The following is a 17075-nucleotide window of genomic DNA, read 5'->3' on the forward strand; positions in this document are numbered from 1 at the left end:
CATACAAACGATATTTTCTATAACTGTCAAAGGGAGTTAGCAAAGGTAAAGATTATAGTGCCATCTATTGGTGAAATGTAATATGACGTTTATGGGGGTGCAAGCCACTGAGTACTCTGTGGACAGGGGAGGGATAAAAGGACAGATCGGGATACAGTGATTATATATTAAGACTGTGGTGAATTATCTTCTATGAAAATTAGAAATTTTAACACTGAAAAGGTACTTGATAATATAAAGTGTTACTACTAATTGTGTTTATGTGTGATGTTGGTATTGTGGCTATGTTAAAACATCCTTATATTTTAGAAATTTGGGGCCACGACTGGCCCACTGTTTTAGTATGGCATGCCAGCTAAGAACATTTTTTATATTTGTATTTATTTTTAATCTTTTTGACCACACCACCCAGCTTGCAAGATATTCTGCAGCCAGGGATTGAACCCAGACCCCTGCAGTGAAAGTGCCAAGTCCTAACCACTAGACCACCAGGGAATCCCCAATTTTTACATTTTTAAATAGTTGGAAGAATGCACAGAAGAAGAATACTTTTTTGTCATAGGATAATTAAATGAAATTCAAAATTCAGTGTCTAAAAATAAGATTTCATTGGAGCACAGCCATGCTCATTCATTGACGTTTATCTGTGGCCACATTTGTGTTTTGCCAGCAGAGCTGAGGGCTTTGAGGCCAGCAGAGACCATGAGGCCAGCATAGCCTGGAAATGGACTTCCTGGTCCTTTACAGGAAAACTCCGCCCACCTTCCCTAGGACTCTGCTGTTCTAAGTGTGGCCTGTGGCAGCACTATTGGCTTGCCTGGGAGGCTGTTAGGAACATGGAATCTTGTCTCTACCTGAGACCTACTGACTCAGAATCTCCAGATCCCAGGAGAGTTCTGCTCATGCTGCAGTTAGAGAAGCGCTGGTTTAGAGGCCCTGCTCGGGTCATTCTGTGGTTGCACCCTCCCCCAGTTGCAGGCAGCCAGAGAGGACCAGGGGGTGTGGCCACCTGGAGCCTCTCCCCCTCCAGGCCGTGCTCTGAGCACCTGGACCCTAGCATCCCTGCTCCCAGCGCCAATGCAGGTCTCCTCCTGGGGACCCTCTCCCAGCCGGACAGGTGGTCAAGATGCAGCTGTTTATGGGTGGGAAGAGGGTGGTCTGAGTTTGAACTTGAAGGCTGGGGGTGTTCTTGCTTGAGCAGCAGATTCCTCAGGGCACAAAGAGGGTCAGAGCCAGAGGTGGGGAGAGCAGGAGGAGGGCTGGGGGCTGGGGCGGCCCCTCCCTCTGCTGTCCTGCCTTCTGGCTCCAAACTCCAGGGTCCAGGAATCCCAGCCTGCCAGGTGGTTACGAAGCTGTACTTGACAGTGTGTTAGCTTGATTTACAACTTTTAAATATTTAAACATGGGCTTTTTTTATACCCTTGACCTGGGGTCACAGATGTGAGTGGCAGTTCTGTTAAATGCTTTTCAAAATGTATTCAGAGTACTCCCTGCATCAGAATGTGGTGGGTTGTTTGGTAAAAATTCAAATTTCCAGGTCCCACTTGAGTGACCCCCTGGATCAGAATCTTCAGGACTGGAGCCTAGGAATCTACACTCTAACCCCTCCCCTGGAGACTCTGATCCACAGCAGAGCTACAGGAGCACTCATACTGTTGGCGGGGGGGGCGCGGTGGTGCTTGGAGAGGAGCTGATTTGAGTGGCGGGAAGCATCAGGGAGAAGAGAGGGAGGTCCCAGGTCAGAGGAAGGTGCTGACCACGAGCTCACACCTTCCTGCTTCTCTTCTGATTCTCCTCACAACCTGGCCTGACCCCACCCCAGAAGTTGGCTGCAGGGAGAAGCTACCAGAACGGGGCAAGGGTGTCCTCCTGCTGACCGTGGGGCTCTCGGGGGCTGCCCTGCAGAAGGGAGGACCCAAGTCAGGAGCAAAGGGGCTACAGGCGCCTTGAGGAACCACACAGGCCCACCCAGGAGTCAGGCTAAAGCCGCTGAGCAGGTGTTGGACAGGAAGACCGCCCGGTCCTGCCAGGACACAGGAGGAGCTGGGACAGACCATGTGGTCCCACCAGGGCTCAGAGGCTGCGTCTGTCAGTTAGGAGTTGTATAACCTTGAGCAAGGTCCTTAAGCTCTGTAGACTTGTTTCCTTGTCTGTGAAATGTGTGTCCTAACACATACCCTCTAGGCATGTGTTACAGTTAGACATGGTAATTAAGTAAATATATATCTTTATTATACAGAACAGAATAAAGGGCAGCTGCTGTTTTCTATGAAGCTTGTCACTTTCCACCTCTGCACTTCTTGATGCTTGATATCACAGGCACTTGTCACTGGCTGATAAGACCAATTTCCTCAAACCCCAGGCATGGGAAGTCACAGGCATGTGCCAGACCCATGCTTGGCCAGTGACCTAGAGCTCCCTGAGCTTCCCTGTGCAGCAGCGACTCCTGAAATTACTGCTAAGCTGCTCGTCATGTATAGCTCCCAGGATTTCCCTCCCAGCAAGCCACACCTTGGGATTCCTGTTCATAGGTTTGTGATTAACTGAGGCTGCGACCATCTGGCTGCGACGTATGGCACAGATGCTTGGAGGTGAGGAGCTACCCCTCGCCCAAGATCAGGGGTAGTGACTGAGAGCACCAGGCTGCGACAGCACAGGGGCAGCAGCTGAGAGGAGCTTCCCCAAGTCTGAGGTAAGGGGCGGAGGCCGAGAGGAACTACCCCACCCTGGAGGTCAGGGGCCCCGCCCGAGAGGAGCTACCCCACCTCCAAGGAGCAGCTGCTGCACTGGCGCAGAAGGGCTGAGAGGAACTACTCCACGTTCAAGGTCAGGAGGGGCGGCCCTGAGAAGATACCCCTCATCCAAGGTAAGGAGCAGAGGCTGCGCTTTGCTGGAGCAGCTGTGAAGAGATAACCCACATCCAAGGTAAGAGAAACCCAAGTAAGATGGTAGGTGTTGCGAGAGGGCATCAGAGGGCAGACACACTAAAACCATAATCACAGAAAACTAGCCAATCTGATCATGGGACCACAGTCTTGTCTAACTCAATGAAGCTAAGCCATGCTGTGTGGGGCCACCCAAGATGGTCGGGTCATGGTGGAGAGGTCTGACAGAATGTGGTCCAGTGGAGAAGGGAATGGCAAACCACTTCAGTATTCTTGCCTTGAGAACCCCACGAACAGTATGAGAAGGCAAAATGATAGGATACTAAAAGAGGAACTCCCCAGGTGGGTAGGTGCCCAATATTTTATTGGATATAATGGAGAAATAACTCCAGAAAGAATGAAGGGATGGAGCCAAAGCAAAAACAATACCCAGTTGTGGATGGGACTGGTCATAGAAGCAAGGTACGATGCTGCAAAGAGCAATATTGCATAGGAACCTGGAATGTTAGGTCCATGAATCAAGGAAAATTGGAAGTGGTCAAACAGGAGATGGCAAGAGTGAATGTCAACATTCTAGGAATCAGTGAACTAAAATGGACTGGAATGGGTGAATTTAACTCAGATGACCATTATATCTACTACTGTGGGCAGGAATCCCTTAGAAGAAATGAAGTAGCCATCATAGTCAACAAAAGAGTCTGAAATGCAGTACTTGGATGCAATCTCAAAAACTACAGAATGATCTCTGTTTGTTTCCAAGGCAAACCATTTAATATCACGGTAATCCAAGCCTATGCCCCAACCAGTAATGCTGAAGAAGCTGAAGTTGAACGGTTCTGTGAAGACCTACAGTACCTTTTAGAACTAACACCAAAAAAGATGTCCTTTTCATTATAGGGGACTGAAATGCAAAAGTAGCAAGTCAAGAAACACCTGGAGTAACAGGCAAATTTGGCCTTGGAGTACGGAATAAAGAAGGACAAACGCTAATAGAGTTTTGCCAAGAGAACACACTGGTCATAGCAAACACCCACTTCCAACAATATAAGAGGAGACTCTACACATGGACATCATCAGATGGTCAACACCAAAATCAGATTGATTATATTCTTGGCAGCCAAAGATGGAGAAGCTCTATACAGTCAGCAAAAACAAGACCGGGAGTTGACTGTGGCTCAGATCATGAACTCCTTATTGCCAAATTCAGACTGATATTGCCAGATTCAGACTTAAACTGAAGAAAGTAGGGATAACCACTAGATCATTCAGGTATGACCTAAATCAAATCCCTTATGAATATACAGTGAAAGTGATAAATAGATTTCAAGGACTAGATCTGATAGAGAGCCTGATGAACTATGGACGGAGGTTCATGACATTGTACAGGAGACAGGGATCAAGACCATCCCCATGGAAAAGAAATGCAAAAAGGCAAAATGGTTGTCTGAGCAGGCCTTACAAATAGCTGTGAAATGAAGAGAAGCCAAAAGCAAAGGAGAAAAGGAAAGATATTCCCATTTGAATGCAGAGTTCCAAAGAATAGCCAGGAGAGATAAGAAAGCCTTCCTCAGTGATCAATGCAAAGAAATAAAGGAAAACAACAGAATGGGAAAGACTAGAGATCTCTTCAAGAAAACTAGAGATACCAAGGGAACATTTCATGCAAAAATGGGCTCAATAAAGGACAGAAATGGTATGGACCTAACAGAAGCAGAAGATATTAAGAAGAGGTGGCAAGAATACACAGAAGAACTGTACAAAAAAGACCTTCACAACACAGATAATCACAATGGTGTGATCACTCACCTAGAGCCAGACATCCTGGAATGTGAAGTCAAGTGGGGCTTAGAAAGCATCACTACAAACAAAGCTAGTGGAGGTGATGGAATTCCAGTTGAGCTATTTCAAATCCTGAAAGATGATGCTGTGAAAGTGGTGCACTCAATATGCCAGCAAATATGGAAAACTCAGCAGTGGCCAGAGGACTGGAAAAGGTAAGTTTTCATTCCAATCCCCAAGAAAGGCAATCCCAAAGAATGCTCAAACTACTGCACAATTGCACTCATCTCACACGCTAGTAAAGTAATGCTCAAAATTTTCCAAGCCAGGCTTCAGCAATATGTGAACCAAGAACTTCCAGATGTTCAAGCTGGTTTTAGAAAAGGCAGAGGAACCAGAGATCAAATTGCCAATATCCACTGGATCATTGAAAAAGCAAGAGAGTTCCAGAAAAACATCTATTTCTGCTTTACTGGCTATGCCAAAGCCTTTGACTGTGTGGCTCACAGCAAACTGTGGAAAATTCTGAAAGAGATGGGAATACCAGACCACCTGACCTGCCTCTTGAGAAACCTGTATGCAGGTCAGGAAGCAACAGTTAGAACTGGACATGGAACAACAGAATGGTTCCAAATAGAAAAGGAGTACGTCAAGGCTGTATATTGTCACCGTGCTTATTTAACTTATATGCAGAGTACATCATGAGAAACGCTGGGCTGGAGGAAGCACAAGCTGGAATCAAGATTGCCGGGAGAAATATCAATCACCTCAGATATGCAGATGACACCACCCTTATGGCAAAAAGTCAAGAGGAACTAAAAAGCCTCTTGATGAAAGTGAAAGAGGAGAGTGAAAAAGTTGGCTTAAAGCTCAACATTCAGAAAACTAAGATCATGGCATCTGGTCCCATCACTTCAAGGTAAATAGATGGGGAAACAGTGGAAACAGTGACTGACTTTATTTTGGGGGCTCCAAAAATCACTGCAGATGGTGACTGCAGCCATGAAATTAAAAGAAAGCTTACTCCTTGGAAGGAAAGTTATGACCAACATAGACAGCATATTAAAAAGCAGAGACATTACTTTGCCAACAAAGGTCTGTCTAGTCAAGGCTATGGTTTTTCCAGTGGTCATGTATGGATGTGAGAGTTGGACTGTGAAGAAAGCTGAGTGCCAAAAAATTGATACTTTTGAACTGTGATGTTGGAGAAGACTCTTGAGAGTCCCTTGGACTGCAAGGAGATCCAACCAGTCCATCCTAAAGGAGATCAGTCCCGGGTATTCATTGGAAGGACTGATGCTGAAGCTGAAACTCCAATACTTTGGCCACCTCATGCGAAGAGTAGACTCACTGGAAAAGACCCTGATGCTGGGAGGGATTGGGGGCAGGAGGAGAAGGGGACGACAGAGGATGAGATGGCTGGATGGCATCACCGACTCGATGGGCATGAGTTTGAGTAAACTCCAGGAGTTTGTGATAGACAGGGAGGGCTGGCGTGCTGCGATTCATTGGGTCCCAAAGAGTTGGACTCGACTGAGCGACTGAAGTGAACTGAACTGAAGGTGGAGCTTGAATGAAACCTCCAGAGACAGCTGTGCCATACTGAAAATCACCACCAGGGGGGCAGGAGAATCCAGGCGTCCAGGTGAGGAGAGTGGCCAGGCCATGGAATGAGCAACCAGGAAAGTCACACAGAGGACAAGAGGGGTGGAGGGCCTCCGCCTCACCTTCCTCATTCACCCCACTCTCCACACACAGAAACACACACTTTGGGTCCTGCTGAATCACCTGATCTGTTTACTCTGTTTCTTCGTCCAGGAACAGTCCTTTATATCTTAAACATGGCAAAGGCAGTGGTTTGTAAAATCACCAGGGAAGCTCTGTGAAATCCCAGTGCTGAAGCCTCATCGCAGTTAAATCCGTGTCTCGGGGAAGGGGAGGCAGGAGTCAACACTTTTTAAAACCCCACAGGTGATTCCACCCTGCAGTCAAGTGAGAATCACTGATGGAGGCAGAAGATCTCATTTCTTCCTGAATGGCAGCAGCTTTCCTTGCTGCAGGCCTCCTCCAAGAAGCCTTCCTGACTAGTCACACTTCTCCCATGAGTTTGTCTGTAGTTGGGACCAGCACTTTCCATATTTGTACGTGCCTGTGGGTCCCCTGGGGACAGTGTTAGCATGAGGGTCGGCATCACTAGGAAGCTCCCAGGTGCTGCCCTCTGCTGGTGCGAGGCCCCACGTGCAGAGTCTGCAGGAGAGCCTCCTCTGTCTGTGCAGGCGCGTTTGCGATTGTTCTTGGGATGTTTAGGTTCCTTTTCTGCCTTCCCTGCACACCGGGAGAGAGGTTGGTCTCCAGCTCTTTCCTGTCCTGCCTCTCATCACACTCCAATCCCCACCACACTGCCCACGGTGTGAACACAGAGCTGCGCGCGCACACACACACACACACACACACACACACACGCACACGGAAAGCTCTCCAATGACTGTTGGATGAATAAGTGAACAAATGTGCTGAGGATCTCTAGGGTGCTGTTTAACATACACAAAGGTCTCGGGAGTGCCTTCAGGAATCTCAGCGCCCCAGGAGCCCTGGGTGCTAAGCACCATGGTCGATGCGGTCAGGCTCCACTCTGTGGTCATGGTGCCGACCTTCTCATTCACAGATTAAAACATTTTATCAGAAACAAACAGCGCTTCCCTGGTGCCTCAGTGGTAAAGAGTCCACCTGCCAATACAGGAGACATGGTTCCATCTCTGATCTGGGAAGATTCCACAGGCCAGGGAGTAACTAAGCCCTTGCGCCACAACTCCGGAAATCCAAGCGCCTCGAGCCCATTCTCTGCAACAAGAGAAACCACTGCAATGAGAAGCCCCAGCACTGTAACTAGAGAGCAGCCGCCGCTGGTGGCAACTGGAGAAGGCCCTCCAGTAGCAAAGAAGACCCAGCGCCACCATAAATAAAATCTGAAAATAATAATAAAAACTAAAAATAAAATTAAATTAAAACCTACCAAAACCAAACTCATAGATACAGAAAACAGACTGGTGGTTCCCAGAGGCAGAAGGCTGGGGATGGCTGAAATTGAGGAAGATGGTCAAAAGGCCCAAACTTGCTGTTAGTAAGATAAATGAGTCCTGGGCATGTAATGTACAGCACGGGGAGTATAGTTAACCACACTATACTGTATACTTGAAAGTTGCCAAGAGAGTAGATCTTAAAAGTTCTTATCACACACACAAATTTGTAACTGTATAGTCATGAATATCAGCCCAATTAGGGAGTTTGGGATGGACATGCACACACTATATTTAAAATGGATAACTGAGGGACTTCCCTGGGGGTCCAATGGCTAAGACTCCACCCTCGCAACACAGGGGGCTTGGGTTCCATCCCTGATCAGGGAACTGGACCCACATGCCATAACTTAGAGTCTACATGCCACAACTATTCATGAGATCCCACAAGCCACAATGAAGATGCAATGCAGCCAAATAAATAAATAAAAATAAATATTTTGAAAAATGGATAATCGACAAGGACCTACTGTATAGCACACAGAACTCTGCTCGGTGTTTTGTGGCAGCCTGAATCGGAGGGGAGTTTGGGGAAGAATGGATATGTGTATGACTGAGTCCCTTCACTGTTCACCTGCAACTATCACATTTGTTAATTGGCTATACTCCAATACAAAACAAAGTGTTGTTTTTTTTTTTTTTAAAGAGTGGCTTTTAGCATAAACTAAGGCCTTGAGAAGTGTCCTTCCCTCTGGAAACTGGAGTCATCTTCAGAGATGAGGAGGTGACTAGGAACCAGATCTGCCATCAGATGCCAGGTTTAAGGTACAGTCCTCCTCCAATAGTGGGCAAAAGCATAACTGACAATGATAGAGGTGGACAGGAAATGGGTACAGTGAAAGGCTACCTGAAGACAGAGGAGCAGCTGTGGGATGATGACCACGTAAGAAAGGCTGGAAAAGGAAGTGGTTTGTGGGAGAACATGATGAGTTTGGTTTGGGATGTATTTATGACCTAGTAGGGTCTCCATGTGTCTTATATTTATGTGTATCATCTCCATCTTTCTCCTGTTCCCCCTTCTGCTTCAGTCTTCCCTTCAAGTTTAAATCTCTCTTGAATAGAAACAATAACTTGATTTCCTTTGATCTGTCCTCACAAAACAAGCAAAATGCCTTACACATAGAAGATGGTTAATAGACAATTGTTGAGTGGATTGATGGATGGGTGGGTGGATGGATGGATGGACAGATGGATGGATGGATAGATGGATGGGAATGAGTGAGTGGACTGGTGGATGGATGGATGGCAGGGGATGAGTGGATGGATGGATGGATAGATGGATGAATGGGAATGGGCAGGTGGATGGATGGATGGATGGATGGATAGATAAATGGATTGGAAGGGGTGAGTGGATGGGTGGATGGATGGATGGGAGAGGATGGGTGGATGGATGGGTGGATAGGTGGATGAATGGATGGACAGTTGGATGGATGGATGGATGAATAGTCAAATGTTCTTGAGCTGATGTTTTGCCTTTGCTTCTTGAAGTTCCTTAGAGCAAAGTGGGACAGGGTAGAAGAGCAGAGGTTGGAAAAAGTTGGGATCTGTGTGGGGACAACAAACAGACAGATGTAAAAGATCAGAAAGAAGCGTTGACAGAACCTAAAAAGAAGTTGCATTTCCAGAAATAAGGAAAGAGAGTAAAGACTGCTAGACTGCCTACTTGATGTGCAAATAGCAAATGTTGTTTTATATTTTAAAAGTGTGAAATTAAAGTTCACCCCCAAAATAAATAAATAAAGTTCACCCCCAAATGACACAGAATGATATCGCTCCTGACATCACATTAAATAAGTCGTCCCAGCTTAGTTGGCTCTGTCTCTCATAGGCCTGGTGCAGGCATTGTTATTGCTCTAGATGGCATCTGGTTATCAAAGCACAGACTTTCTGCTAAGTCATCTTGAAGTCCAACTTAACCTGCATAACACGTTGTCTTATAATTAAATTAAAATTTCGGGATGTTGGATTAGAGGAATCTTCCTTCAACCAGACCCGAGGTTAGTGAGGGAGTGTGACCTGTCCAGGGTAGAATTCCCTCATCCAAAAACACACAGAACATTTCACTGGATTAATTGGCAACTCACTGGGAGATTCGGGGTCCAATTTGCTAAAAGATTTTCTGTTTCCATCTTTCTTTTCAAGTCAAGTCAATATGCATTTATTCAGATCTCTTATTGAAAATAATATGAAAAGTATTACTGAGTCCAAAGAATAAAGAAAATAGAGATAAAATGCAAGGAAAGGAAGAAAAGTAATGGGTGAATAAATAAGTTCATTCATGAGTAAACAATTTATTCATGAATAAATAAGTTCATTCATCCAACAAATGAACTTACAGAGCTCTTATTTGTACCAGGCACTGAACGAGGTAAGTGCTGTGCAATAGAGAAATATGAGCCATTGGTTCTGTCCCCAGGAGTTTAGGATTTGCTTTATTTTTTATAAATAAAATTCCCATTTTATAGTTTAAATTCAGTTTATATTGGTGTTTTAACTCAATCAAAAACTTCACAAAGACATAACAACAAACAGTCTGCTTGGACCTTTAAGGAGATGTTGAACATTCTCTGAGGGAAAAGGCTAACAAAACCACACTGAACCACTGAATAAAATGTGGGTGTTTTGGTTGGATTGAATCCTAGGGCCCCTGGCCAGTAGGCTTCAGGAAGAGAATTTTTAAAATCTATTTTTCCACTACAGGCTATAGAAAATAATCCTTGGTACAGTGTATCAGGCATATTTTCTTCACTGAACAGTCCCATGAACCTCTGCAGGCTTTAAAAGGAATGACCTTTAGCAAAAACTAATTGGCAAGCAGGACCAAATATTCTTATAGTTTTGAAACATACTGAGAAAATGATCATGTAAGCCATCAATGCCTCAACCTTGGTTCCTTGTTGGTTAAACTCTATTCTTCAAAATTCAATGAAAGAAGGTACTGAAAGCAAGAGAGGACTTCCCTGATGGCCGCCTGCCAATGCGGGGGACACTGGTTCAATCCCTGGTCTGGGAAGATCCCACATGCCCCACGGCAACTAAGCCTGCCCTACAGCTACTGATCCCCCTTGCTGCAAATACTGAAGCCCTCGAGCCTAGAGCCATGCTCCAAAACAAGAAAAACCACAGCAATGAACAGCCCATTCCCCACAACTAGAGAGTAGCCGCCACTCACAGCAACTAGACCCAGTGCAGCTGAAAATAAATATTTTTTTAAGAAAAGAAAGAAGGAGGATAACCCTATATGCAAAACAGAAAAAGAGACACAGATGTACAGAACAGACTTTTGGACTCTGTGGGAGAAGGCGAGGGTGGGATGTTTCGAGAGAACAGCATCAAAACATGTATATTATCTATGGTGAAACAGATCACCAGCCCAGGTTGGATGTATGAGACAAGTGCTTGGGCCTGGTGCACTGGGAAGACCCAGAGGGATCAGGTAGAGAGGGAGGTGGGAGGGGAGATCGGGATGGGGAATACATGTAACTCCATGGCTGATTCATGTCAATGTATGACAAAACCCACTACAATATTGTAAAGTAATTAGCCTCCAACTAATAAAAATAAATGAAAAAAAAGAAAAGAAAAGAAAGAAGGAAAGCAGCAGAAATGCCATAATAGAATGTTACTAAAAAAGTTTAGAGAGATGAGGCTGACGAACATTCATCCAGAAAGGATAGTTATAACATACATGGGATCTGAGAGCTGTTCCCCAAGTCCCCATCAGTTTGGGATGCTATGATAAAATACCACAGACTGGGGGCTTTTTAAAAACAGGAACATATTTCTCACAGTTCTAACAGCTGGAAGTCTGAGATCAGGGTGCCAGCATGGTCGCATTCTGGTGAGGACCCTTTTCTGGGTGGCAGAGGGCCAAACCCCCACTGTGTCCCCATGTGATAGAAAAAGAGAGGGAGAGAGCTCTCTGGTATCCTTCTATAAAGAAACTAAAAGTGAAAGAAAGTGAAGTCTGACTCTTTGCGACCTCATAGACTGTAGCCTACCAGGCTCCTCCCATCCATGGGATTTTTCAGGCAAGAATACTGGAGCGGGTTGCCATTTTCTTCTCCAGGGGATCTTCCCAACCCAGGGATCAAGTTCCTGCATTGCAGGCAGATGCTTTATCGTCTGAGCCACCAGGGAAGCCCTTATAAAGAAACTAATCACCTCCCAAAGGCCCCATCTCCTACCACCATCACATATGAGGTTAGAATTTTAACATATGAATATGGGGGAGACATTCAGTCAATTGAACCCCCTCATTTCCTCCTGTTCCCACTAAAACCTAAGCTGCATGAGGGCAAGGACTTTGTTTGCTGTGTTTTCTGTTGTTTCTCCAGTGCTAAACAATGAATAGTACTAAACAATGAAGAGTCCATGGAGGGACTCCACTAGTGTCTGTAGACTGAATAAACATCAGCTTCTGCAGACCCCCCACAATGACACATCCTGAGGACACTCAGGAAAAGAAAACCCAGGACACTGGCCCCAGATAGCTGAGGTGCGTGTCAAGGGAATGACTTCAGGGAGTCCAAACTCCTGTATCTTCCCCATACACAGAAAAGCACTAAATTCCTTAACTTGAGATGTCTGGTTTTCTTTAATTAGCAGTAATCTTTTGATGTTCCAACAACTTGTCTTTGTTGCAAAAACTCCTGTATCTGCTGGCTCCTCCCTTTCTCTTCGGAGCACTCTCTCAGAGTTATCTGAGAAGTTGTATACTGGGCTTAAGTGCTTAGGTTTTAGCCTCACTGCATGGCCTGCTGGATCTTAGTTCCCTGACTGGGGACCAAACACTGGCACCCTTGGAAATGAAAGCACCAAGTCCTAACTACTGGACCATCAGGGAATTCCCAAGTCCTCAGTTTTGCCCACCAAATAAAATATAATTCTCAGCTTTTAGGTTGTATACTGTTGTTTTTAGTCGACAGGGTCAAGTTTTCTGAGAGGCACTAGGACCCTGACATCATCTCCAGACCCTCTCCCACCCTTCCCACCACACACACACCACCCACCCTGCTATCATCTCCCCTGAACCACTAAGATGAGGCCAGAATGTAGAAAGGACAGCACTTCCCTTCCCACGTGGTCATCAAGCCCATAAAAGGGTGGGGAGAGTGGGCGAGGAGCCCGAACAGTGGTGGGGGCTCAACATCAGCCTTCTTTTTAAATCATTGGAGAGGAGGGCCAGGTCTTGGTCCAATGTGGCACCAACACTAAAACCTGTCCTGCCTTGGCCATCCCGGCTGTGGTTTCTCTGTGGGAAACACCTGCCCATAAAGTGTCACCGTCTTGGGGCCCTGGGACAGGTGTGTCTGCAGTTGACATAGGGAGGGAAGGAGAAGAGGCCAGGTGGACGCAGAGGCCAGCAGTGGTGGAACATGACCTTGAGGAGCAATGCGGGCACTGGATTTCTAGGTGGGAGGAGCTTGTGCGCAGTGATGTCATTGAGAGACGTATGCCTGGGGTCTTTTCTAGAAGCCATGTTGCGTGGAAAGCATAGTTTTTCCTCTACTTTGTATTTATTTAGAGGAAAGGCTGACGGAGTCTGAGGTGGAGCAGTGGTGGTTGGTGGTGGGACTTGCACCCTACTCAGTAGTAGCTGAGTTCTCCCCTGAGACAAGAGCAAGTAGGAGTTGAGATCATTACAAGCAATGCCAACGAGCTTGGAGATATTTAGGGCAGGGGTCCCTGGAAAAGTCTAGAGCTTCTGTCTGGATTCCATTTGAATGGGGGCAGAAATGTAAAGATTTAGCATTTGTTCCCATAGACTGATTTAATGTAGAGCATAACTTTTACACACAGGAAAAAAAAACAAAGTATGAGATATAAGACAGGTTGAAATGTTTAAGAACCACAAGCCAATTAAGGGAAGAATCAAGATTTGTAAGTAGGAAGAGAAGACCTGCCAATTAAGTTAATAATCAAAGATAATTACAAATATTTTAATAAGCTAAGGAAGCACAGTTGAGTTGTGGGGTGTGTATAGTCAGAGAACAGGGTAATGAAGAGAAAATCCTGACAAGAAAAAAATTCAGGAAGGAAATAACTTATTGTTGGAAAATGATTTCCTCTCCTTATCTCAACCATTTGAGTTAAAGTAAGACCCGTGAAAGAACCACTATTTCCAGAGAAGTTGTCTTTAGACATGTTTTATAACACAGATAACCCGAGTGGTAGCAGGCTATCTTGAAGAGGTGACGGCTTGTAATTTGGTCTGCTTGCAGCGAACAGCATTTATGTTTACCCTGCACTTTTTACCCAGTTGCTTGTAACATGCAGAAAGTAACCCTCACAGAAAGGGCCCCACAGTCCAGCCCCTCTTAAGAATTCAGCAGATGGGGAGCTGGGAAGCTCTTTTTTCTGCTGACAGTGGTCACACATGGCTGGATGATTTGTAAGACCAAAAACCACATCCATATCTCAGAGTCACTAATTACCAAGAGAAGGACGCAGCCCACAACCACTCAGAGGATAGAAAGTTCTCAGAGAGTGACTCTGTCCAAATAATCAACGCCATTTTTTAAAAATCACATCCTGATTCGTGTTGAGGTTTGACAGAAAACAGCAAAATTCTGGAAAGCAATTATCCTTCAATAAAAAATTAATTAATTTTAAAAAATCACATTCTGATTTCTCAGCTACCCCTTTCAAATATAAACTGTTCCCTATGGCCTAAAGGAAACACTGTGAATGGCGCCTGAGACTTTTCATAATGTTAACACGTGGATGAAAGGACCAGATGTGATCTTAGAATGAAGGCAATGACCAGGGAGAAGGGCAGGGGTCAAGGAAATGCCCCAAATTTCAAAAGGGTACATTTCAGAAATGGCCATAGGTAAGTTTGCTAGCAAGCCCCAGATAAATCCTTAGAATAGACAAACAGATGGTTTTAGAGCTCTGAGTAAAGCAAGAAGCTCCCAGTAGGAGCCAGTATGATTCTCTAAGAGCAAGAAACACTGTATTAGATGAGTTTTTTTCTCTTCTGATGAGTTTACTAGGATGCTTTGAAACTTCTATCATGCTGTGCTGTTGGACAAGGAGGAGAAACATGTGTCTGGTTACCATCCACACAGCCTCTATGATAGTACCAAGGGTGGTAGATCAGGCCCTGTGGTCCCTTCCTTGCTCCCATTCATTCATCTCAACAAGAACCTCCCAAATTCAACATACACCTTCTAGAGCATGGACTTAATGGATTTTTATCTTCTAGGCAAGAGATAGAAATTGTTCAACCCATGTCCTCACAGGGCCTATAACCTAGTGGTGGACAATCAGTACACAAGTAACCATAATCAAAGCCAGAAAAACAAAGTCACAAGAAGAAAAGTACAGAGCTCTGTGGGCATCAAGGAGACAAAGGTGCCATCTGGTTAGAAGATTAAGAAGACTTTGCATGGGAGGTGGCCTTGGAGCTGGAGTTTAAGGAGAGAGATGGGGATGAGGAAGGAAGATATTTGCCCCACATGGTGTGAGCACAGACACAGACTAGGGAAGGAAAGATTAAGCACAAAGTCAGTGGAAGCAGGGGGACAAGAAAGGCAAGTCAGGACAGTTGGAACGCATCCCTCTTGCTGAGAACCAGCCTTGGCGAGTCCTTCAATTGAGTGTTTGGGTTTGCAAGTCACACGGTCTGGAATGAATCTTGCCATGACTGCCACCTTCACATGAAAGTGAGCAAGTTATGTAATTTCTCCAAGCTTTCGTTACCTCACCTGTAAGACAGGCGTGGCTATAGCACCCAATGCAGATGAACTTATTCCAAGACCGCTCATCCTCCTAGTTATTCTCCTCTCGAATCAATGAATGTGGTTTATCTACATGTCTTTTAAAATACAATGCCCAATACTAGCCCTGTGCAATTTGACTATGGGTTAAGCAGGGTTGAGGGTATCACCCTCCCAGTTCAGACATCTTTATCCTATTAATGGTACTTCAAATTGCGTTAACCTGTTGGTTTTTACTAAACATCTAAGAAGAAGTTTGTTTTTTTTTTTTTTAATTCAGCCAAATTTTCTCTATCATCCTGGCCAATGGATTTTTTCCCCAAAGATATAATTAACTTTATTTTTCTTTGTAATGTTTGACTCTCCTCATTAAAGGTTTTTTTTTTTTTTTCAAACTTTTTACTCTGTGTTGGCGTGTATATAGCTGCACTTCCCAGGTGGTGCTAGTGGTAAAGAACCTCCCTGCCAGTGCAGAAGACATAAAGAGATGAGGGTTCCATCCCTGGGTCCGGAAGATCCCCTAGATGAGGGGATGGCAGCCCACTCCAGTATTCTTGCTTGGAAAAATCCCATGGACTGAGGAGCCTGATGGGCTAGAGTCCATGGGGTCGCAAAGAGTCGGACACGACTGAAGTGACTTAGCATGCACACACGCACACACACATAGCTAATTAACAATCTTGTGACTGCTTCAGGTACACAGCGAAAGGATCCAACCACACATATACATGTATCCATTCTCCCCAAACACTCCTCCCACCCAGGCTAGTGTCCAGAGGATTTTTAAAGCCAGACATTAAATTGAGGATCTGATAGGTTGAGATCTTGGCATGTATTGGACATCACTGTCCTGGGAGAAGGAATGGAGCTTAGGTTGGGACCCGCTCTGAGGCCAGCCTCCTCTTCCACTGCCCACAAGTCTCTGGGCAAGAACCTCAGCACATCCATGACCCCTTCATCACTCATGAGTCACCAAGTTACTTGCCCTTATCCATCGCACATCTAAGCGATGTGCGATCTAACACCCTCCTTGGCGGTTCCCACTGCTGCCCTCATGGTTCAGGTTCTCACATGAAATACTGCAGGATCTTTCTGAAAGGCAAGTTCCCATCAGAAACTCTCTGCTCAGAATGTTTCAATGGCTTTCCAGCTCCTCTAAGACAAAGTCTAAATCCCCTAATGGAGCTTAAAGATCTCTTCGCAAGTTCCCCTCTCTCTGCACCTGCGCCCCGTCTGAACCTCCTCCTGCACGTCCACGTGTCAGCCTTGCCAGTGTGCTCGCTGGTCCCTGATGCACTTGGCTCCTCCTGCCTTGAGGTCTTTCCTGGTAGGTGCTTCAGGCCCTGCTCTGAATTCTCTGCACAAATCAACTCACTTCCTCCTCACCGCCACCCTCTAAAGCAGATAATATTACTTCCATTTTACAGACGGGGGAGCTCACATGTTAAGCATTTTGCCTGGAGTCACGCAGCTAATAAATTGTAGAGCTGGATAAGTCCCCTGACCTGAAATGCCCTTCCTTCCTTTCCCTGGGCCAACTTCTATCCATCTTTCAAGTCAATTCAAGCGCCCACTTTGCTGGGAAGTCTGCCTATGACCTGAACTTAACC

General features: G+C 45.5%; 1 pseudogene; it reads left to right on the plus strand.

The window, feature by feature from the left end:
- The first annotated feature begins 836 nt into the window (after nt 1–836).
- Nucleotides 837–17075, plus strand: part of LOC122447242 — a 77135-nt pseudogene continuing 60896 nt past the window's right edge.

This window comes from Cervus canadensis, chromosome 9, assembly GCF_019320065.1.
Source record: "Cervus canadensis isolate Bull #8, Minnesota chromosome 9, ASM1932006v1, whole genome shotgun sequence".
In the NCBI taxonomy this organism is placed as follows: Eukaryota; Metazoa; Chordata; class Mammalia; order Artiodactyla; family Cervidae; genus Cervus; species Cervus canadensis.